The sequence below is a fragment of the Lycium barbarum genome, chromosome 2 (genome assembly GCF_019175385.1).
Source record: "Lycium barbarum isolate Lr01 chromosome 2, ASM1917538v2, whole genome shotgun sequence".
Classification (NCBI taxonomy): domain Eukaryota; kingdom Viridiplantae; phylum Streptophyta; class Magnoliopsida; order Solanales; family Solanaceae; genus Lycium; species Lycium barbarum.
In genome coordinates, this window is record NC_083338.1 from 114,973,241 (window position 1) to 114,997,306 (window position 24,066).

At 36.5% G+C, this 24,066-nt stretch overlaps 1 pseudogene; it reads left to right on the plus strand.

Moving 5' to 3' along the window:
• The first annotated feature begins 4,668 nt into the window (after positions 1-4,668).
• LOC132626835 (acyl-CoA-binding domain-containing protein 6-like) lies at positions 4,669-14,175 on the plus strand (annotated as a pseudogene).
• The last annotated feature ends 9,891 nt before the right edge of the window (positions 14,176-24,066 follow it).

Sequence of the window (24,066 nt, forward strand, 5' to 3'; positions counted from 1 at the left end):
ATGTTGCCAAGTATTTTCCACGTGGATAAATAATGTCACAGTGGCACCTACATGGAAATTTAAAAAAAACTATTTGTTTTAAAATATAAACTGAAAAATAATATTTGCAAAAATAGTTTAAAAAATGGAAAAGTCGTTTTTTTTTTTTAAATAATAATAAGAAAACCGATTATTTATTTTTCACATTTTTTTTTTTAAAATCAACTTGTCCATTTTTTAAATCTTTTTTTTTTTTCTGATTTTCTAAATTTTTTGATATTTTTTTACAAATTTTATTTAAATCCAGATTTTTAAAAAAAATGCTGATTTTTGAAACAAAAAATGCAGTTTTTTTTTTTTTTTTAAAATATATATATATATATATATATATATATATATATATATATATATATATATAAAATATTATTTTTTAATTTCCATGTAGGTACTACCATAGCATTACTTATGTCATGTGGATAATTTTTTAAAGAAAATTTCAGCTTCACTTGCCTTTTGGAGAGTGAGTTCACACATTTAGTCAGGTGTGTTTTGCAAACTAGATAGTGATAGTTTAGGTAGTTTTCTTAATCTTCTGATAATTTAGGTATGAAACTTAAAAAAAAGCAATAGTTGAGGTGTATTTTTGACCGGAAGGGATTGCTTTATATGAGTGGATTACATTTCAATTTTAAATGTTGTCCAGAAAGAAAAACAGAATAGCTTTCGGAAAATTAAGCCCCATGTCCGTTCCGCCATCTAACTTACCAGAAATGGCCCAATTACTCCTTAATTACCATATAGCTAGATTGTTTTGTAAAACCCTGACCTATTCCCTTATTTCTGCCACATACAGCAACTGGACGTCAACATCGCTAAGAATCGAGAGTTGTTTGGCTTTTCTTTTTGAGCCCTCTCCTCCATTTGGAAAACGTAACTTGTTTGATGCTCTTGTCTTGCATTGGCTTTATATTGAAAATATAATATTTAAGCATCTGCACCATATAAATCCCGTCCTTTTACCAATCTGTGATGAGATAAGGTTTAAGATAGCTTAGATTCATCTATTTATCAGCTTCATTTCTTTTCCCTTTTGCCTATAGTATATACTCCGTAGAAGATATCCATTTCTCATAAAGAGGTGTTCCAGGCATTATTCCATTTGGCTACACAAAATTCACTTTTACTCATTTGTATAGTCTAATATTAACAAATTTAGTTGTGAATGCCTCAACGTTGAACTCGATGATATCAGTACTCAAATGATTAATGTTTCGTCCTTTTTGTGTTCCAGTTAACTGGCCCTTCTTGACATTAGCAGGGATAGATGTAGAGTCAGATTCAATATTTTTGCTCATAATCTTACGTATATGTTGAAAATTCACTAAGGAAGTGTGGGAGGGGACCTCAGAGTTGGAAGGAGGCAGAGAAGATTTCTAGCCGATGGATTTGGTTACTTCTAGAGTAGATTTTCTGGCAGTGGATCTGAAGCTTGAGTCCCCGAGGGAATACATTGTTTATACATAGTTATACAAAGCATATACATTATTTATACATTATACATAGTGTATAAAGATGTATATGTAAAATTTAAAAAGATGTTGAGCAACTTATAGATACATTATCTATACACCGATCGGCTGCAAACTAGATGTTTAGATTGTATATATGGGTTGTTTCCCTAATAGATTTTGATAAAAAAAACTGGTCGAACTTTGCCCATGAAGTAAGGTCCAAACATCATAAAATCCTCATTCAATCAAATAACTGCACAGTGTGGCCTTCAAATGAACTGGTCTTTAATATTTGGCCTTCAAATGGGTTGGTCTTTAATTTGTGCCATTTTTTGCACGGATTGACCTTCAAAGGCGCTGGTATTTAATTTTTATCCCTCAAATTGCCCTTCACTTAAAAAAGTGGCCGAAAATACTCCGAGGTTCTGAGTTCGAATCCCGCTTAGTAAAAAAAAAATCGCAAAGCAAGGCTTCACGAAAAGTTTGCCTTATAAGGCAGAATTTTACTCTGCTGGAATTCTACAAAAGTTAAGGCATAACTTTGCCCGAATAGGCTCAATTTTACAACAAAACTTTGTCTTGTGAGTTTTTTTTTTAAACTGACCCGAGGTTCGAATTCAGAACTTCGAAATATTTTAGGCAAAGGGCAAAAATTAAATACCAGCAACTTGAGGGACAAAATTAAAGACCACTCCTGAATAAGGAAAATTGTGCAAATGACCCTCATCCAATTCCACTAATTCGGTAAGGGCAATTTGCAGGATTGTCCTTCGCTGGGGGGTGGTCTTTAATTTTTGCTCTTCACTAAAAATCTCTTGGTTTCGGGTTCGGCCTTAAGGCATTATTTCCCAGGAATAATGTGGTCCGCCAATTGGATCTGATTACCGATCTGCTTGGTTCTCCATCCACTGAAGCCATTTCAAGGGTTGTCCTTCCCATTCCTTAGCCAATGTATAACGAATACCAACTAAATCTGATCCATTTTGAAGGCAAAACTCTTCCTTAAGGCAGAATTTTCTGCCTTAAGGAAGAGTTTTGCCTTCAAAATGGATCAGATTTAGTTGGTTTAAGGTAGAGTTTTGCATGAATAGAATTTTGCAAATTCTGGCTTAAGGTAAAGTTTTGCCAAAACTCTATCTTGTGAATTTTTTTATTTTTATTGAGCTAGGTCTCGAATCCATAATTTTGTGGTATTAGGCGAAATGCAAAAATTAAAGGCTATCAATTTGAAAGATGAAAATTAAAGACCACCCCAAATGAAGTACAATCCGCGCAAAAAAAGAGATTCGGTAAACAGACCCAACTATTCTGGGCTGGGCCACTAGAAGTAGCCACATTCAGCCCAACTCAAACAACTATCCTTTCTGACACAAGTTCCAATAATAAAAGTGGGCCTACTGGACCCACTTCTTCCCCCCGCAATAAATGCCACTCTTACCCAAAACCCATATCAAACAAACAACACTTCACTAAACACCCACAGCGCATCTTAGCATTCATACGGCAATGGTTTACGTAATCCCACGTACTGACAAATTTACACAAACGAACGAAATGCTAAAATGCGCCCTTCAAGTCATTTTCACCTCACTTTCTCTCTCCTCAGTCATATTATCACCCACCTATACATGACCAATTTTATACTCCCTCCGTTTCAATTTAAGTGTCTTGCTTTTTAGTAAGTTTATAATATAACCGCAAAATTTAAATGATATTTTAATATATTATAAATATTTTTAATTTTTCCCAAGTCTTATTTTGTGAAATTTCATTAGATATATATTATTATTATTGTTGTATATTTAATTTAGAATGACAAAATTTAAAAACATTTCTTTATTTTTTAAGTTTTATTATCAGCCAAACTAAAACACTTAAATTAGAGTGGAAGGAGTATTCCTACATTCGGTAGATACACATGAAAGGGTGTACATGTATATTTTTGTGGAGTAGAAATGCTAAAATGCGCATTTCTCTTTTGTCAATTTCAACACATTTCCTCAGTGTTACCAACTGCAACCTATACATCCACCATTTATGTATCTCTACTTTTTAACCTATAGATACAAAAGTGTATACCTACAGTCATTTTCAGCTCACTTCTCTCTCACAGTAAAAATATCACCAAAACTATAGACATACATATTTCTGTATCTCTACACCTATCCTATAGATACACATTCAGGTGTTTGTATACACATTTTTGGAGATACTTTTTGTTGCTTTCAGTGTAAATGATCCAAGAGTGAGCTTCAATGGGCGTTGTCAAAACCTAATTTTATTCATTTTTTCACTTAGGAGGTGAGTTTTTGCACTTATAATGGTTGAGTTTTTACTTCTACTTTTTAATTTGTTTGTTTTACTTTCCTTTTTAGTTCGTTTAAAAAAAAATATTTCTTTCACGATTAAAGGGGGTATTTTGATACATTTTATGTCTTTAGTTTAGGACCCAAGATTCAAAGTCTCTTTTTTTGTTTTTACTTTGGATTACTTTCTTTAATTGTGTCAAGTCAAAACCAGACAAACAAATTGAAACGGAGGGAGTATTTAGAAATGCTTCAAAGTCTGAGCTTTTCTTTCATGAAAATGTGAAGTGGTGGTTTAGATGATAATGTGGCTTTGTTTTCAGTTTTTTTGAAGGTTTGAGTGATTGTATTGCAGCAGTATTTGTTGCTTAACAAAATGTTTTTCTCGAAACGGAGAATGAAGCTGGGGAGGTAATGATATCCTTATTCATGCCTAGAAACTGTATATGTAGCTAAAATGTGTGTATTTTTGGCACTATTTGTGTGTATATGTGTGTTTTGTGCTGGTGTGCTTAGTTTTCCATGAATGATTGCTTATTATTGTTTAGGATTGAGATGCTGGAACTTATTACAGAAGAGATTGTGCATATTTCCATTTCAAAAGAGATTTTCTTTTGGCAAGTCAATAGTCTTTCTTTACTCACACCTAGATGAGGTAAAAATTATACATACAACATGTATGTGTAGCTTAGTTTAAGAACTTATCGACATGTTGAAGTTAGTTAGGCCCCGTTTGTCCATAGATACCAAAAAAAAAAAAATCACTTTTTTTTTGGAATTTTGGAGTTTGAGTTGTGTTTGGCCATAGTTTTTGAAATTGTAGTTTTTCGTGAAATGTAGTTGTAAAAAAGTGAAAAAAGTGAAAAAAATTTGAAAAACAAGATTTTTGAGTTTTTGGTATTTCGGAATACAACTTCAAGTTGTATTCAGAATTCTCATGGCCAAATGCTGACTCCGGAAAAAAGTGAAAAAAATTTCCGGAATAAAGTGAATAATTCTTATGGCCAAACGGGGGCTTAATTTGGTTTAAGACCTATTCATGTTATCTTTTAATAGTTTAACTGGGTTGGTTGGTGTTGCTGGCAAATTCACAATAGTCTAGACAAAAGGCTTCTTGTTTTCTAGAATTGGTTGCTAGTGGCGGAAGGACTTAGGATTTTCTCCTCAAAATAGCGGAGTTTGGAGATGTTTAACAGAGCTCTACTGATTTTGGGTTTCAATTGGGTACATTATTTAAAAATTCTCGAATTTAGCAACTGAATGTTGCCTTTAGCTCATAAGATGGAGGTCTCCATGAGCGTTTTCTAGGAGCTGTAGCTTTCACCCCTTGTCATAAACTATAAATTGCATCAGTAAGAGGTCAGGTACTGAATGTGTTATTGCACTCGGCATTGCTGAACAGCAGTTTTGCTCTATTGGCTTGTATTTTGACCCATCATAAAAGTTTTATGATCTCTATCAATGAAGCACTTGTGGAAGGTGAAATTGAACTTAATTTTAGTTATGTCAGGTAAGAGAGAATTACTGAAAGATTCTCCCATATTTCAGATATCATTTTGCTTTCTTTGCAATCCTTTCCCTGTGTAATATGTCATTTCGCTCAATCAATCATTACACCTAAGTCCCAAACTAGTTAGGGTTGTCTAAGATGAATCATCTGATTCATTTGCGCTCCCATTTCAGATCCTCATGTGTAAGATGCCATTGTGATCTCTAGTCTATGTTACTCGGACTCTTCACTTTTGGTGCCGCACCCGTGTCGACAAGATGTGGGTGAGGGTGTGGGTGTGGGATCCGTACCCGATCTGGTCAACCGATTTTGGATACTTTGACCAAAATCGACGTAGAAATTTTGGACAGATTCAATGATTTCTTTAATCAAAACTAAAGCTAAGGTGAAATTGAAGAAAATGGAATACCTTGTATATAAAAATTTCTATGTCACTCTGTTTCCTTTTATCTCCTTCGGGGATTCTCCTCTTGATCAATATTTGTTCCTCAAGTTTTCCACATAATATTCCATATTTAGGTTTTATAACTCTATTTTTAGATATTTGAATTTTTTTTAGCCGAATCCCCCCACCCGTATCCATAACTGGATCCGTATCCCCGAATCTTAAAATTTAGATCATGAAGGATCCGACATCTAGATCCGCAACCGTATTGGACACCCACACCCGAGTCCGAGTAACTTACTCTCTAGTACAATTTTTGGCATGTTGTTATTCCTTATAAATAACAGTAACATGAAGTCCTTGCGTACTGTTGCTAAAATCCTTCTATCGGTACTCATGGCTTTTCATCTCTCACATGAATTTGTTGCTGGACTTCTTAAGGATATGAATGTCCTCATTATAGCATAGCATGTTCCAGAATTCTACGTCTTCTGAACCATATGCTAGTTCTATCCCTCTGAGCTCATCACTATTTTATTCAGGTTGAACTCAGCTCAAGGAACTAGAAGTCCAATGAGGAACCCCAAGCGTTCTAGCAGTTCCAGTGTAAGACCTTTATTGCAACTTTTCCTTCTGTTGCATACGAGAAGCATGAAGTTTAAGCTCATTATGAATGACAGGGTGAAGGTGTTCCTCACAGTAATAACGATTCAGAAGAAAAGAGTTGTCAATGCTCATCAGGTGCACCTGAGCTTAACAATTGTGCTTCAGGTGGCTCAGAAAACTGGATGCTTCTTTCTATAACTGGAGAAAAACCTACACCTCGCTTCAATGTAACTGACTACTGGTCAAAGATAGCACATGTTATTAAATTTGTGATGCTTTAAAACTTAACATCTTGCTTTTACTGAGTAGCATGCAGCAGCTGTAGTTGGGAACAAGATGGTGGTTGTCGGTGGAGAAACTGGTAGCCGGTTGTTAGAGGATGTGCAGGTAAAATGGTGATGTTTCCTGAAGTTCCATTAGCTCAAGTGTGATGACTCCTACCTGGAAATATAAACAGAAATATTGATCTTCTTCGTGCTTCAAACAAGATAATATTCGATTTCATTTTGGAATCCAAAATATCCTATTTCACTTTGGAATCCGAAGGCTAATTATCACCAACGATCAACATCAAACTTTTTTCCGTTGATAAATAAGAAATAATAATATTAAAGAAGATGTGCTGAATTTAGAAATTAGATTTTGAAGGAAACACGCATAAATGGACGAAATTTGTAGTTTAACACACGTAAATAGACAGAGATATGACGTTAATGTTTGTGCCCAACAAGTAAGAAGAAGCTTCTTCGTCTTGGTTCGCGGAGGGATTTGTAAAACCATGGAACCCGTTCTTTTCCTTTTTTTTTTCTGACCTTTTAAGTCAGAAGAAAATTTCTGAGTTGTATTGATCTTTGAAAAATGGGAAATAATTAGATTGTAACTGAGACAAGTTTCAATCATTAGTGTCGTGCAACTTGCTTTGTAGGTGGCATACTTGATACCAGTGGCATGCGTTCATTTTCATTTCAGGTGCTAAATTTTGATAGCTTTTCCTGGACAACAGCTTCATCAAAGCTCTACCTCTCGCCCACCAGTCTTCCTCTAAAAATCCCAGCATGCAAGGGCCATGCTTTGGTAACCTTTACTCCAATTTTTCTAGTCTATTTTGTTGCTTTCCTTTTGGAGTTTGCTTGTCAAGAAATTGTAACAGATATAGAGATGCACCATGTCTTTGTGATATGTCTCTTTCAAGAAAGAGTTTATAGGTTTTGAGAAACCTGCTAATGGAAACATTTACCTAGCTAACATCTAGTTAAAGGTAAAAAACTGAAGCTCGCTTTTAAAAATGTTGTCTGTGCAATATTTCCTCTGTCCTATTTTAGTTAATATGGTCTAAGTTACTCGGACTCGGGTGCGGGTGTCCGATACGGGTGCGGATCTAGATATCGGATCCTTCATGATCTAAATTTTAAGATTCGGGGATACGGATCCAGTTATGGATACGGGTGTGGGGATTCGGCTAAAAAAATTCGAATATCTAAAAATAGAGTTATAAAACCTAAATTATGGAATATTATGTGGAAAAATTAAGGAAAAAATATTGATCAAGAGGAGAATCCCTAAAGGAGATAAAAGGAAACAGAGTGACATAGAAATTTTTATATACAAGGTATTCCATTTTCTTCAATTTCACCTTAGCTTTAGTTTGGATTAAAGAAATCATTGAATCTGTCCAGAATTTCTACGTCGATTTTGGTCAGAGTATCCAAAATCGGTTGACCAAATCGGGTACGGATCCCACACCCATGTCGTGTCGACACGGGTGCGGCACCGAAAGTGAAGAGTCCGAGTAACATAGAATATGGTTGATGTGTCACGGAGATTAACAGAAGAAAGTCTGGATAAGTTATTATGCTTGAGTTTGAACTTTGGGTAGAAAGATATCAAAATAATAGATGGCAAATAATTTCCAAAGGGATGTCTGAGTGATTGAGGTATGGGAATGACAAACTTGGGGATCTCAGGTTCTGACCAACTACGACACGCAGTGTGAGTCCCCAATATTCATGTAGTAGGCTGCCCGATAGATTAGTTGGTGAGCCAAAGCTGGCTGGGAAACCAACTTTCTGAAAAGAATAATAATTATTATAATTGGAAGATGTGGAGGAGGCGTGTAAATTGTTGATTTTCTATTTTAGGAAAAAAATCATCTTTTATGGAATGGATTGAAATAGCTTTAGAGCAAACAAAATGGAATTGGAAAGAAGGGAGTTTATTGGATGTTTGAAGAATATCTACATGAATATTGTCTGAACTGTCTAACTCCTAGTCGCAATGATATTTGATATCAGTAATTGACTTCAGATGAAGAAGAGAAATATATGTTTATGTACAGGTCCACTACTTGTGTTTTGCTCCCTCTGTCTCAATTTATGTGATACTCTTTCCTTTGTCAGTCTCAACAAGAATGACACCTTTCTATATTTAGTAATAATTTAACTTTAAACTTCCCATTTTAGCCTTACTGAAATGATTTATAACCACACAAATATCTATGGTTGTTTTAGATCACAAGTTTTAAAAGTCTTTCTTTCATTCTTAATCTTCGTGCCCAGTCTAATGCCTTCACATAAGATGGGACGGAGGGAGTACTTTTATGATAGCACTGAGGTTTGCTGTTATGATGCTATAATTCAATTGGTTAATCTGATTTATATATCCTTTTGTGGTGTGAAATATATCATATTGGAGTACTATTCATCATAAAATTTTCCTATTATTACACAGGTTCAATGGGGGAAAAAGATTCTTATGGTTGGAGGAAAAACTGACCCTGCAAGTGACAAAATCGCAGGTTGATTTTCTGCTAATTTTACAGTGTTTCTATCTAATCCAACTGTGCTTTCCTCAATATACTTCTTCTGAAATTGTCTGTTGCAGTCTGGGCATTTGACATTGAAACTGAATGCTGGTCACTTCTGGAAGCGAAAGGAGACGTTCCGGTAAAGCTTCTAGTCCTCCTGTGCGATCTGATTGTGCATTCCCTTTTTCCTTTGTGGTATTCACTTCATAGTAAGTGATTACTCAGTTTAACACCTAACACAATATAAAGCAGACTCCCGTGTATCCATTATCTAAAAGAAAGTAATAGTTAATGTCTTGTTTTGTGCACCATGTCTAACTTGTCTGGTGAAGTATCTATAACCTGTCTCCTTTTATGAGGTAATTTAATTATCGTATTCTTAAATATGAAAGGAAAACGGGAGGAAAATATAAAAATTTCGCTTCAGTTTGTTGTGTGATAGCTGAGGTGCAATTCGTCAATTTTTTTGTTTCTTTTTAACTGCTCAATTCAATCGACAGGTTGCACGTAGTGGTCATACTGTCCTTAGAGCAAGCTCAGTTTTGATATTATTTGGGGGTGAAGACGCGAAGAGGAGGAAGCTAAATGATACGCATATGTTTAATCTTAAATCCCTGACATGGCTGCCGCTTCATTGCACGTGAGTTGCTAAGGGATACATCATTTATATCATTACGAATGTTTCTGCTCCTTGGGCCATTAACTTTACCGGATGGTGGCATTATCAAGTTTATTTCTTGATTTCTTCCACATGCATGCAGGGGAACAGGTCCATCTCCAAGATCAAACCATGTGTCTGCCCTCTATGATGATAAGTTGCTCCTGATTTTTGGTGGATCATCAAAGTCCGAAATGACTTATACACTCTTGACTTTGAGACGGTTTGTGGAATAAAATCTTAAGCGGTCCTTCCCTGAATGAATGCAAATTTCGTTTATATGCAACATTCTAATGCTGGATATTCATGTTCACCTCAGATGGCGTGGTCAAGAATTAAAATACGTGGATTCCATCCTTCACCTAGAGCTGGTTGTTGTGGAGTGCTCTGTGGAACTAAATGGTATATTGCTGGGGGTGGTAGCAGGAAAAGAAGTATGTCTTAGTAGCTAATAACTGCAGCCTTCTACTTCATCGCCATCGATATACACTCAACAAAGAAATTCATTTAATAGGAACCTATTTTCTTCTTGGGCTTTCAAATTTTTTGAAATTATTCTTCTCCTTCTTCCCTTTGTTTCCATTCTTAGTATTTAACTATACTTTGTTTCTTCAGGACATGCTGAGACTCTAATATTTGATGTTATAAAACTTTAATGGTCTGTCGCTGTTGCTTAACCAGCTTCTTCTATCACAACCAACAAGGTTCAGTTCAGTTTTTCTTTTTACTGTCTCACAATTATAATACATGCTTATGCCTTTTGACATTATGCCTATCAACGTTTATGCCAGGCAACTCACAGTATATGTTCTTGTGCTAGTGCTATCTTTGAATTTTTTACGTCAGTCAACTCATAATTTTTATTCTCTAGTACCTGATAATTCCGGATCTTAGCAGAGATCTTGCCATGCTTTGTTTTGCATGTGAAAGTATAACTAGTATAATGTATGCAAATATCATTGAATATGTAATTAGCTCTCTTGCATATTTTCATCACAAAAAATATTACTTTCTTGTATTCATAGAAAAAGAAAGTATAATTTTAGCACCACCCAAGTCCCTAGTTTTTGAGAGTAGTCCATAGACAGTGAACAAGAGAAGATAGAATCATAGAAGAGTGGGGCAGGAGAAGATAGAAGAGGAAGGGCCTTTAGAGGAATTGGAACCTGCATGTAAGTGGTGCAATCTGGAGTTTCAACCACTAGACCTCGTGGGTGGTTCAAAATGCGCGAAAAATCATTGCACTCACTATTTTTCTTTTACCATTATGTTTGGATTAAGTATGAAGATGTATTTTCCATAACTTTTCAACTATATATAAACTCGAGTTGTGGGTTGGGTGCAACCCACCACCGCCGCACCCTCTGCCTTCAGAATATATCCACCTACGACTAGCTACAATTCCAATTCTGTTTTTGTCTAATTTTTGGAAATGATTTTGAAAATTATGTGTTTAGACTTGCCCCCAAAGCTTTGTTCTAGTGGTAAAAGCCAGCGCTCGAGGTGTGGGTTAGGTGCATGCCCTGGTTTTCAAACCCTACTGCAGAGAAAAGCCTGGTAAGTGGAGAAGGGCAGAGGGGATATCCACCGAGCTCCGAACCGTGCGGGCTGGCCCTCGGGGATTTCTCGGTTATCAAAAAATGTATTTGGACTTGGTTAGTGTTTGAAGAAAAAATGGGAGAATACTTTGGTTTTTGTTACATTATTTTATGGCAAAAATAAACAGTTTGCTTTCAAAAAAAAAATAAAAAAAATTTGAAGCGTCAACTTTTATTGCTTATGGAAAACTTTTCTAAAGCAAAAGGTAGTTAAGGACTTAGTCGTGTGGTCTACTATAAAGTGCACATACGATCTGGTGTTTGAACCTGTACTTGGACAAAATTACATGCTCTTGCTCTAGATTGCGGCTACATAAATTTGACCATTTGATGGTTCATGTAAGTATACTTCAAAAATTTTATGAATGCCAGGGATTCAGCCTCGTCCTTGTGCAGCATAAGGAAAGGGATTTTCTTGTGGCTTTTGGCGGTTTCAAGAAAGATCCATCAAATGAGGTAGCATGAAAACCAGAAACATTTGCTCCATAATCATCTACTAGCTTGCGTTGACATATCATATTCTTATAAACAAATTTCTCATGTACAAAGTATTTGCTTTGCCTCATTTCATCTTTCTTTTACAGGCTGAGGTACTCATTATGGAAAAAAATGAATTGTCAATGGGTCGCAGATCAAGCTTAAGTAAAGCTGCTGGGAACTTGCTATCTGGGAATCGTTTGACATCCACTGGGCCTGCTTCTCAGCAAATTAATTCTACCTCTCATGTGGATTCTATAGCGAGACAGAATCTAGCCTCTGCGGTTGAGCATCATGGCTCTGGTAGAAAATCATTGTCAGAGTCTTTACTCATTGATCCTAGTTCTGGTAATGTCTCACTTCGCAAGCAATTTTCCAATGACGAAGACGCTGGTGCAAAGATGACTAAGACTTCAGGCGATGAAAGTCCTTCACAGGTAAACTATAACAACTATTCTAGTATTTCACTCTTCACAAACTCATGTCCCCTGAGTCGATGGATGAGTACATATAACCTATCAAATGTTTTGTATTTGCATTTTCTATGGACAGGGCCATGAAATAGGACACTGGTTAAGATTGAGATGAATTATTGGGTGAATTAGATAGGAAACGAATTTGGACTATTTGGTCAATTTGTACTTTGGAAGGGGAGCCTAGGAGCAACGGTAAAGTTGTCTTTGTGTGACCTATAGGTCAGAGGTTCAAGCCGTGGAATCAGTCATTGACGCATTCCGTGAGGGTAGGCTGCTTACATTACACCCTCTTGAAGTGCGGCCTTCCCTGGACCCTGCGTGAACGCACGATTCATGCACCGGGCTGCCCTTTGATCAATTTGGTCTAAGTCCCCGAATATCCTAGTTCTTTCTTGATGGAAATATGTTCTTTCTTGGTAGGCTGTCTACATCACACCCCTTGGGGTGCGGCCCTTCCCCAGATCCAGCTAATGCGGGATGCTTTGTGCACCAAACTGTACTTTTTATAATATGTTATCTGTTGAACATTGAGATTTCCCGTGTGAGGTGTGTTTTCAGGAGGTTTTATAGCTTGTCTTTTCTATTTAATTGTTGGCATACCCACTGTTGGTATTGTGATGTAATGCATTGTTAGCGTACCCCGTTGAGGTACTTGTGATATTGAACTTGCTTGTTGATGATTGACATATGCATTGCACGCATTCCTCATATTTATCATGCATGGCCGATACCCGATGATGATCCGGTATCGTTGATTGAGTGGAACTGATATTTGATAAACTTTTTTACTTGAGTGATTGTGAAAATGCCGATGTCCGAAGATCCATTCCGGAATCATTGTTGATATGAAATTGACGCTTGATAAACTCTTTTACTTGAGTGATTGTGAGGAGGCCGATGTTCGAGGTTCAATTCCGGAATCGTTGACTTGTGAAACTGATATTTGACAAACTCTTTTTGAGTGATTGTGAGGAGGTCGATGCCTGATGGTTATATCCGGGCATCATTGTTGCATGGACGATTCCGATGTTATTCCGAAATCGATGTTAGTGCATGGACTCTGCGGGTCCGCCAAGGTGGTGCCGGTGAGACTCCCCCTGTGAGCAATTAGCCAAGGTCCTGTCTGTCTGTTGGGCAAAGATCCAGGATGAGTGGCACTTAGACTTCGTGAGTCACGCTGGGTTGTGCTACCGAGACATCGATATTTTCGTTCGGAGTGCATGTGTACACCTCATTTGCATGGCATGGCATCGCATTCATACCATTATTGCACTGCATTGCATTATGACTTGAGTGAGATGTTGTGATGACTAGATTGTGGTAATTGTGTTATGATGATTAGAATGTGATGATTCTATCGTGGTGATTGGTTCGAATCACATGTACTCAGATTTATTATATTGGGGTTTAGATGTTTACATAAGTGATAACGGATACTCGGTTACAATTATATTGTCTCATGCTTGGTTGGTTTATTCGCTCATCTACCTTATTTTTTGAATTGTGTTAACTATGCTTAGTCGGACGATGATGCCTACCAGTACTGTTATTTCTACTGACCCTTGCTGCATTCTTTTATGAATGCAGAGTACCAGATCGAACCTACTTCTCTGACTCGTGGTTGATCGACTCCTCAGCTTCTACTTGAGTATTCCAGGGTGAGCATGGCGTTCACTGACCTCGACGACTCTTCTACCGCTTATGTCTTACTTTTCGTTCAAGACATGACTTGAGACCATTTATGTATTATTATCCAAACCCTAGTATTCGGATTTAGATGCTCTTGTATGACCAGACCAGATACTGGGGTGGATTCATTTACTTTCGCACTTATCTGTATTATATTATATTGTGAGACTTACGTCATTTTACTTCTTCCACTATTATTTTATTGATTGTGAATGTTGAGTTAAGGGTTCGCCTAGAGACGTAGGAAAGGTAGGTGCCCGCGTGACCTAGGCTAAAATGGGTCGTGACAGAATAGGATTGGATCACTCCAAGGTGAGGTACTTGGTCAAATAAAACCTTTATCCAACAAGTCCTTCAATTGATCTTTCAATTCTCGTAGCTTCGTTGGAGCCATACAATACGGTGGAATAGAGATCTGTTGAGTATCGGGAATCACATCGATCCCAAACTCAATAACTCTATCTGGTGGGATACCCGGAAGATCTTTTGGAAATACTTCGGGATATTCATTAACTATAGCGATAGACGCGAATTCGGGTACCACGGCTTAAGTGTCATTGACATCAACCAGATGATAAATACACCCTTTCAAGGTTAGCTTATGATCCTTGAGATCAGAAATAAATCTACTTTGAGGCATAGCAATTTCACCTTTCCACACAATAACTGGTTCATTAGAAAATTAGAAATGAACTAACTTGTGCCGGAAATCCCCGTTTGCATAACACGCGGACAACCAATCCATCCCCATAATCATATCAAAATCTGCCATCTCTAGTTCAAATAAGTTAGTTACAGTCTCACGACCTTTAATTACAACTACACAGTGTCTATAAACCCTATTGCCAATACTAATTAGCAAATAGTGAGAATACCTGTGACCACAGCATTTGAGGTTTCAGCTGCCTCCCTACGGGTCAAACTATAAAGTCGGGCTTGTTACCCATTAGCGGTGTTAGCAACCGCTTTACCAGTCCCATTACCACTAGTATTAGGAACATTTTTTGTATTACTAGCAGGCGAATTTCTAGCAGCAACAGGAGCAGATGGATTGTTTCCCTGGCCAGAGGAGTTAGCCATTTCACGTAGCCACTTCCTACACTCCCTCTTGATATGACCCCTTATACCATAATGATGACAAACACAACCCTCCCAACCAGATGAATGTCGGTTGTTACCTTACGAAAATCTGTTCTGGTTATTGTTTCTCTGGCCCTGTCTACCAGACGGAACACTGGCACTAGAATAAGCGCCAAACTGAGCAGTTGCAGAATACCCTTTCCTCTGCCCTCCATTATGCGAGCCACTGAAACCACCCGTAGATCGGGCCTGCTTACTCTGTTCCCTTTCTAATTTCTCTCCACTCTTCCAATTCTTTTGTTGTTCAACGAACCCAACCAAAGACGAAAATGTGCAAGTAGAAGACATAGCAGCAACAGCACACACATACTTAATACGTGGTACCAAACCACGTACAAATTTAACTCAACTTGTGTTTTTCAGTCGGAATCATAAATATTGCATACCTTGCCAGACGAGTAAACTTCAAACTATACTCACAAACAGATATAGTTCCCTGCTCAAGATTCTCAAACTTAGTAGCCATAGCAAACCGCTCCTCATCAGACAAGAATCTCTCCATAAATGCTTCCTTGAACTCAACTTAAGCAGAAGCCGGAGCATTACTACCCCGCTCCGCCTCCCATAATTCAAACCAAGCATAAGCAGCATCTTTTAGCTGGTAGGCCGCGAATTCCACGGCTTCAGAACCATGGGCACTCATTGCCCGCAGAGCCTTGAAAGTCTCATCCATAAAGTATTGAGGATCATCATCTTCCCGCGAACCAAAGAACTTGGGTGGATTCAGCCCCAAAAAGTGCTTAAGTCTTCCTCCACCACCAAGTGTCGGATCCATACCCCCATATTGTTATTGGGCTACGACAAGGGTGGTAAGCATTTAGATCGCATTCTACATCGACCCAATATCAGCTACACCTGCAGCAGGGGCAGCTGCTGCAGGTGTAGCTGGAGCAAGTGGTGCTGGCGGTGGTGCTTGGTCTCCATTGTTGTTTCCAACCCCAAGATTGGTCCCAGTAGTAGTGGCAATTAATCATCCTAGCGGCTCGTCCACAAAATGATGAATCAGCAGCACCATCACTCCCTTGGTTAGCATCTCCCGCACGAGTTAAGGCCATTTCTGTGAGGCACGAATTAATGAACACGTCAAAACGATCCTAGAGATAATTTCAAGCTCTATAGCGCAATCTAGATTCAAGAAGAATGAGAAACACCTATAAATGTCCTGGTAGTCTTTCGATCATGCAGGTGATCAGGATGCACAAGGAAGACTCCACTAGACACAGCTCCATAGACACAGACAAATCCTATGACACATCTAAACCTAGGCTCTGATACCAGCTTTTAATGCCCCGAACCCAACCCTAGACGTAACAGACAGCTGATGCTATGGATAACACTAAAAGCACCTTATGAATCAATAAACATCTAATCCTTTCTGTTAAACAACCTATGCTAATAAGTACGAAAACAAGTCATTAATAAATTTGATAAAAGAATAATCATATTTAGAGATAATTCAGCGGAAGTCAAATCAAATACTTAGTTAATAAACATGCCAAAACTCCTCCAATGAGTCATATGAGACTCAAACACACTACCCACAATCTAACAACTATCTATGGAGCTTCTAGGATAATGAGTAAATGTCTAAATCATTGGGATGCAACTCGAAATCTAAAACACGAAAAGTAAAGATAGAATGGTGCCCCACGAATAATCATGTGGGCTCACCGAATAGTCTCGAAAGCAGCAAGTTCTCCTAAGTCGTAGGCACATCACGAACCTGCTCTTCTACGTTACTTGACACACCATAAAAAATAACAATGGTATGCCTGAGTACTGGATACTCAGTGAGTGTCTCCAGGACAATAAATAATGTAAAATAAAATAATATAATATAAGGCAGTGAAACAATGTAAGTAAAGCAGTTCGAAATCCAAAGATAAAATCGTTCACCAAGCTTAAAGAAACCGTTATTAGAAACCATTAAGAGAGAGTTAAATCACAATCCATTATGCCATTTATCAAGATTAAGTCCTCCATTTATGAACTTAAGATCAATAAGTCCTCTATTTATGAACTTAAGATCAACATCAAGTCACTCACGAACAATAACAAGAATGCCAATACAGGCCAAGTCCATGAAACGAAGTGGTGACCATTAAGGTTCCCTAAAATCACATAGATCAACATCAAGTCACTCACGAACAATAACAAGAATGCCAATAAAGGCCTAGTCCATGAAACGAAGGGGTGACCATTAAGGTTCCCTAAAATCGCATAGAAGCACCGCATCGGGGTTGTCCCCCTCGATGGCTATCCTTCCTCCTGAATAGCTAGGCAAAACCACATCAGATTTATAAACCCTCGATGTCCACTCTTCCTCCTGAATAGCTAGGCAAATCACACTAATATCCATAGTGACTACCCTTCCTCCCGGGTAGCTAGGCCAAGCACAAACAGTAGAACCAAGGCAAAATAGCTGAATCACTCATTATGAATTATGTTCATCATCCCGTTACTAGGGTACATCAAATCATTTATAAGTTTAAAAATTATGTTCAAGTCTATTAAGTCTTAATTTCAACACAATTCGTTCATAGGGCAAAACACATGAAATATTCAAGCTTTCCGAAATCAAGTTTAAGCATCCCTCGTGGGGTAATTCATGTTCAGACATCAAGCTTTGTAAATCAGTTTCAATAACCCTTTGAAAAGGAAATCACGTATACATATATATAATCTTATACACATAAGGTTCCATGAGGGCTTGTCCCTCACGCACATGAAACCTTGCAAAGAAAGCATTTCCTTTAAAGGTTGAAAAGTATTTTTGAAAAAGAGACATACGTCCAAAGAAGGTTTTTAAAAGAGACATACCTTAATTCCCGCTATAACTCTACAAAACGGATTTCCAAGGTTCAACAATCACTCTACAATTGATTTTAGATGAGAAAGATTATAACATTAATCGTTTCTTAAAGTTTTTCTTGGAATTTCGAAAACTAGGGTTTTTCATGTCTAGAACGTGCTCTTGAACACTTCATGAATCATTCATGGATCCTAATCCCATAGGATAACCTACACTGGTCTAAACCCTTTCAATAACATTAGAAAAGTCAAGGATCATACCTTTTTGAAGGAATCTCAACGTCTCCGAACGTCCCTTTCTTCTTCTCTTTCTTGGGTTTCAAGAATCTAGGGTTTTTGGAAGATGAACTAGTGTTAATTCTTGTTAATTTGATATATTTTAATCATAAGATGATTAAGAACTCACCTTTTAAGGTTTGGAGAAGTTCTAGGGTCTTTTATCCTCAAAAAGTTGGCCAAGAATAAGTGGGTTTGGAAATTTCAAGAAAATCAAGTTCTTATACAAAATTTTCCCCGTTGAGTATGAGGTTGCCTCTCGAGTTTGCGGCTGCATACGGGCTGCATTCTAGATGAACATTCACTCCAAAAACTTTCATAATTTGGCCAATATGCGATGTCACATCTTTAGTTTGCGGCGTCGCATTCTGAGTTTGCGGTCTCATCTAAGCCGACGTCCCAGACAGGCTCCACTAAAATGGTCATAACCTTTTGCTCACAACTCCATTTAAGCTCCACTTTATATCGTTGGAAAGGTATTTGAAAGATATACAACTTCTATTAGAGGAAGTTTTCCCAAATTCTCAAAGTATTTTCATGAAATTGGCCTACAAGCCAGATCAACAAAAACTTAGACGAGTTTAAGAGCTCTTACGAGCTTCACTGCTTGGTCTTGATCTTAAATCAACTATTTCCATCCAAACTCATATTGATAGGACTTCATTTGCCTAAAATGTCACATTACTTCTCATCTAATACACTCACACCTAACTCGAATTTACGGAGTGTTACATAGAGGGAGGCATCGAAAAACCCCGTGGCGGGAGAGATGACGACAGAGAAGAATTAATTTGGACCATCGTTTTACTTTGTTTCCCTCTACCCTTACCCTTACTCTTATCTCGACCATCATCACCTGTCATCTACATAAAAAGTATATATAAGTGTAAAAGTATCAGATGATATGAAACAAGAATAAAGCACTAGAAAAAATTATCAACATGCTAGCTAATCCTCCTCGTCCTATCTTCCTCATCTATGCATTCTTCCCATTTGGTTGTGTTTTTTAGTTAATCTTACTTGGTGTATTTGAAAGAGAAATTGTATTGTAGAATCTCTTCCTTTTCTGTTAGATTGAGTTGCTCAACCTTTTGGAGGTAAGGTCCATGTCCTTCGAATTTGTAAATTTTTGTTGGATTTATAGATATGGTAGGGATCAAAGTCAAACCTCCGTAATCAAAGATATCCTGCCGGATGTTATTGGCTTAACTAAAAAAGAAAAGCACTGAAAGTGCGGTATCACAAGTTGTGTATTAGCTCAGTTGGATTTTTGATCTGCTCAGGACTAGAAAATGCACTTGAGGGAATAACTTTAAATCCGTACAAGTAGCCTTAAAAACCGGCCTTTGGGATCCACAAGAGCCAATTATGGGCACTGCACTGCCACAACTTTAGGTCACAGTCCCTTGTCATGTAGGACATGAACTCAAAGCACTAGCACATTCCATTCGATTACATGAACAAGCACCTGGACACCTTTTTAATAGTTTATGATCAACATGCCAAGATTCCCATATAATCATATATGCATGCATGATGAAAGCCTGATAAAAGTGAATCAACTTTTGAACTGTCGAGATTTTTTCAGAGACAGCTTTATTTCCGTCTCATAGTTTTTAAGTATTTGATATTGGAAAATCTCATAAAGTAGTAAACAATTGTAAAAATAGTGACCTTGTAGTTTAAAGTTATCCACAAACCTGAATGCTCTTTATTTCTTTGTAGTCTTAATCACCAATTTAATTACTTGTTTAGTATTAACGATAAAACCCTTACCAATTTAAATTATTAGAAGAATTTTATAAATATTGTCACTTCTATGGTTATGCCTTTCAGGATGTCTAGTAACTCAAAATATAATCTTCAAATACATTCCGCTAATGTTAAAGGTATAAAGTACATATGCACGGGTGCATACGTATGTGTTTCTATGTTTCTAATTATAATGTGACATGTTGTAAGTTTTCATGTTTTTTTCTTTTATTATATACACAAAAGTAGGAAAGTAGCAATTAGTTCAACTATTAAAACCTTATAAATCAACAACAATCTTCTGCGAGTAAACAATCCTAAAAAAACGAGAAAGGGTCCTTATTATAATGAATATATAAGATGGCGCATATAAAAACACAATGAAAATCAACTTTCATGTAGTACGAAATTAGACATAACAATTAGTTGAATTTTGTCTCCGGTAAACTCTTCTCCACAATAGTTTCTTGGCCTCGAATCTCCATACGCACTCATCAATCCGCCTCGTGAAAAAAGTTACATTTTCTATCGAAGTTCTACCACATGTTTGATGTATAATGGAATTTTACCCTGGCCGTGACCTAGAAACTATCAATCGATTTCTCTTTGGTGGGCCAGAAATGTTATCAACTTATCAGGTAAACTATTAGCAACATGTGTATGGTCTTTTTTCTGGACCTCAAGGCTTGTCTCCTTGTTATGGATGGTCTTTTTTCTTGGGCAAAATACATCAAAACACCCCTAAATTATACTCAAAATGTCGATATCACACCTAAACTATACGAGCGACCTATTACACACCTTATGTATCTAAAACTGATATTTTTTACTCCCTGAGAGCTGATGTGGCACAATATTTAAAAAAAAAAAAAAAAAAAAAAAAAGAGGATCGTTTTAATTATATATTATTTATTTATCCTTTTTTTTAATTGTAAAATTCAATTTTTTTTAACCCCGACCACACCCCTCATTTTCCCCACCCACCAAATTCATCTTCATTTTTTCTTCCATCTCCATCTTCCTTCCCTCCTCCATAGCAAAGACATAAACCAAAATTTTAGGACACCTTTAATTCTCTGAGCACCTCCACCATTATTACTCCATGAAAACCTTTTGGTGGAATTTTGGATAAATTTGTCAAGTCTGGATTGTCTAGAAGAAAAAGATTAAGCAAACGGGTATTTATGGGTTTCCTTAAATTGGTGATTTGAATGAGAACTAGAAGCAAAATTGGAAGAAGATGGTCTGTTGGAAATTATTGTTGAAGAAGAAGAATGGTGTGGGGCGTCGGGGCGGGGTGACGTGGTCGAAGCTTTGATGGCTAAAATCTATTTTTGCTATTGAAAAGCCTATTTTAACTCATAGATCCATAAATCCAATGGAGTTTGCTGAGATTTAGTACTAATCTAGTTTTTAGTCCAAAAGAATTAATTTTTTTGTGGGCACCATTGAAGCAACGTAGCATCACCAATGCTCCGTCTCATCTTCTCCGGCAAACTGGGTCACTTTATTTCATGTTGCTATTATGCTTATTATTTCACATAGATGAGCTTGTATTTTCAGTCGATTTGTGATTTTTCGTCAAACTATTTCTAATGATACTGGGTTTTTGATATGTGAAATTGCAGTGATGGTGGTGGTATTAGGTGGTGGCTGACGGTGGTTAGACAATAACAAAAAGAAAAAAAAAACCTGTATATAAATAAAAAAAGAAAAATTGTGAAAGAATAAATAAATTATAAATTTATTGTATTTCTAAGATTAGCAATCACGTGTCGCTGACGTGTTGCGCGCGTGTGGAACACTCCCACACCTGAGATTGGTTTTCAGTTCTCAGGGAGTAAAAAATATTAGTTTTAGATACATAAGGTGTGTAATAGGTCGCCCGTATAGTTTAGGTGTGATATCGATATTTTGGATATAATTTAGGGGTGTTTTGATGTATTTTGCCTTTTTCTTGTTACTAAATTTTACAAAAATAGACTCCGTTTATTAGCTATAGGAAATAAAAAATGCATAATTTACTTAATATAGTTGACTATCTTTTCAGACACATTGACTCTGACAATGGTTCAACTCCCAATATCTAAAATTATTCAAACAGTTAGTTTATACAACATAAAATAAATACGAAAAAGTTGCTTTACTTTTATTTTCTAATTGGAATTTACGAGCTTGATGATCATGCATGTCCGTTTAGACTTTAGATATTGACTTCAATAGAGTATAAATTAGACACAACCACATAATCGTGTGTATATATATACACGCACAGTTTAAGTATGTGGTCATCAATGTCATTTACGAAAATTCTGTCCTTTTGCTTTTTCATATATTTGTTGGTGATGAATTGGATGCGTATCTTTATTTATCGGACCACAAAAAAGTTTCCAATCCAACTTCCTCTCCAACTCAGCAGATTCTTCCTGGAAAAAGATGCATCATAAATAATGACTCGACCAAAACTTAAACAAGATTATCTTAACCCGACCCGATTCTCTAATCATCCCTAAGATTGCTAACTATCAAAATTTCATATACCTAAAAAGGAAAGAAAACATCATGAAATCCACTTTCTGTGTCACTACGAAAAGATAATGGGAAACATTTAACAATATTAATTAAATTCAAAGCAAAAAACAAGAAGCATGCAAAAGGTGATGGGTCAAGTCATGGGGCACCGACCAATGGTTTTACTACTTATATATTTTGATAAACAAGAATAATAATATTGATAAAAGGAAAATGGAGTAAAGTGATTAAATTAATGGTTTATCGCATCAAGCAAAGAGAAAAGCCGCAGCATTGACACGTCTCTATTCTGTATGCAAAGAATCGTTATCGTGCAACATGAAAACTTTTTTTATGTAGTGCCAACATATATATACATTACTATCAAGTTAGTGATCTTATGCATATCTTGGAACCTATCCAAATATCTTTCCAATAGTATATATGAAAGTTACTTTGATAAAAAAAATATAGAATGAGGATGCCACAGTAGGTTTCTTTTTAAACATTTAGAAAACAGATAATTAAAAAAAAATAGCAATTATGTTAAAGATTATATATGATAGCGTAAAAATTTTTGGACGATCAAACTTTTTTTAATCGGCTACAATGTTAGAATTGCATTTTCGATAGAGTCACTTCTTATTATAACTCTACGTTTATTACATGATATATATGGCAGCCCGGTGCACTAAGCTCCCGCTATGCGCGGGGTCCGGGGAAGGGTCGGACCACAAGGGTCTATTGTACGCAGCCTTACCTTGCATTTCTGCAAGAGGTTATTTTCACGACTCGAACCCGTGACCTCCTGGTCATATGGCAGCAACTTTACCAGTTACGCTAAGGCTCCCCTTTAATTACATGATATATATATTAAAAAAAAATTAAAAAAAAAAAAACAGTGAAATGATGGAACTTTAACTTTCATGTTAAACACATATAATGCGAAGAGTTTGAGTGTAACATACATATCGCAAATGTAAGAAATCTCTATATCAATCAACCTTAAGAATGACTAATTATAGTGTCATGTTGTTAAGATCATATCTTTGATATATGCTAGTGCTTTTTCTCTTCTTTGACAACATAAATATATATATATATATATATATATATATATATATATATATATATATAAAATACATACTACCGCATAGTTCGGATTCGAGAGTCAAATTTCTTAAATTTGATCGTGAATTCGGATTCTTAAATTTGATCGTGAATTCGGACATAGAATCTTTAAATTTTTAAAAATAAATTTATATATACGAAAACTACGTAAAAAATACTATAAGTCACAATAATTAGCATCTCAAAATACTTAAAACACATATGAAAAGTTGCGCTCAAGACAAAGCTCTCGAAACATCAATTAAAACGATGGGACGGTAATTGTTGTGCTCACAATTGCCTAGCTGTCGGTTTTTGCTTCGTTTTAGAATCAAAACTACACATGAGATCAGCTCGTGTGGTTACTTTTACGTATGTTGGATTCTTTTCACAACCTCAGCAAAATGCAAATCTACACCGTCAAGGAATTCCATTCTATCTATAAATATGTCTTATTGGTGCTTCGTT